The sequence below is a fragment of the Anoplophora glabripennis genome, unplaced genomic scaffold (assembly GCF_000390285.2).
Source record: "Anoplophora glabripennis isolate ALB-LARVAE unplaced genomic scaffold, Agla_2.0 scaffold866, whole genome shotgun sequence".
NCBI classification, from domain to species: Eukaryota; Metazoa; Arthropoda; class Insecta; order Coleoptera; family Cerambycidae; genus Anoplophora; species Anoplophora glabripennis.
This window is the reverse complement of record NW_019417000.1, coordinates 181,878-183,670: the sequence shown is the minus strand read 5'-3', so window position 1 is coordinate 183,670 and position 1,793 is coordinate 181,878.

Sequence of the window (1,793 nt, the reverse complement as noted above, 5' to 3'; positions counted from 1 at the left end):
TTTTATATAGAACGTTTCGCGAAATTAACGCGAATTCGAATTTATCTTCCAATTTTTTTCTGAAAATTTATGTACAAAGTATTCTATAAAATTGACAGAGGTCTGGATCAGATTTTTCCTTACATTTTTTACATTTTTTCGTTTTACTTATATATTGAATCTTTTGGTCATGTTTTATGCTTACTAACTAGACGAGATTTTGGCGAATTATCGGTCTAGAGTCTAGAGGCTTCTGTATATTTCAGAAATTTGTTGTGGCAATATTTTTATGAAAAATCTTATATTGTAGAACTCAGAGGCATTTTGCAAATTTATATACTAAGTGTTTCATAAAAATGACACAGGCGGACTAGGATTTTTTCTCATTTCACTACCTACCTAAATTTTCAAATAGATATTTCTACACACGGTGTCAAATGTTTTTTGCAATTTATGTACGGGATGCTTCATAAAACTGACACAGATGGACCAGATTTTCTATTATTCATTTTATTAATTTTTTCATGAAATCTTTTGAAGTTGTATATTTACTGGCCAGTCGCTTTTTAGAAAATCAGTATATGTACTGGGTGTTCCATAAAATTGATCCATATCTGAAACGGGCAATTTTTATCCTTTTCACTTTTAACTTTGTCTTTATTTACTAAAGTCTTTTAATGAAAAATTGTATACTTATTAAACAGTTGTCTTTTTGAATTTTTATACTGAGTATTTATGACCAATAGAACGAAACATTCCTTAATGTTTTTTCCTTTTCTACATTTTGTACTGAAGTCTGCAATATTTTTATGAAAAACCCGACTAACCAGGTATTTCTTGCAATTTATGTACAGAATGTTCCATAAAACTGACACAAGTGTACCAGATTTTCCCTTATTCATTTTGTTAATCCTTTGAAGAAAAGTCGCTTTTTTAAAAATCCATATACTAGGTGTTATACAGAATTAAGGGCAGTTTTATTTCTTTTCACTTTTAGCTTTGTCTATTTACTACAGTCTTTTAATTAAAATTTGTATATTTATCAAGCAGATGTCTTAATTTATTTTTTTACCTTTTCTGCCTTACCTACGTAGCCTTTGGATGAAAAATTTTATATTTACTAACCAGATGCCTTTTTGGAAGTTTAGAACAAACTTTTCTTATTCTTTTCTCGAACGGGGCCTACTCTTTTTTGAAAAACATTCTCATACTTTTATATACATGGTGTTTAAAAATCAAAGTACAGGGTGTTTCAAAAAATATTATATCTACTAACCAGCGAGGAAAGCACCGCGTCAGCGGAGTTTGCCTGCCTTTCTAGTTATTTACTTTAGTGGCACCACCTCCAATTTTCACAAAATTTTGTCTACCCCCCTATTTTCGATGGTGTTGAACACGAATCTGAAGTTTTTTTTATGCGGTCGAACCCAGTTTTTGAGAAAAAAAATTCAAAATTCTAACCTGAATATTTCAGATAACACTACGTAGGACTCTGTATATTTGATGTAGCTTTCAGAACATCTGTAATAAACAATGAACATTGTTTAAGAAACACATTTTCCCAAATTTGAACTAAAAAAAATATGTATTTAATAAATAAAATTATAGTAACTTTATGTGGGATGAACAGAGTTGAATGAGAGTGGGGGAACTCAATGTTGTCATCACGAATTACAAATGGCGGATTCAAACTACAAAATTTTTATTTATTAAATACATATCTTTTTACTTGAAATTTACGAAAATGTGTTTCGTGAACAGTGTTAATTGTTCATAACAGATGTTCTGGAAAGCTACATAAAATATACAGAGTT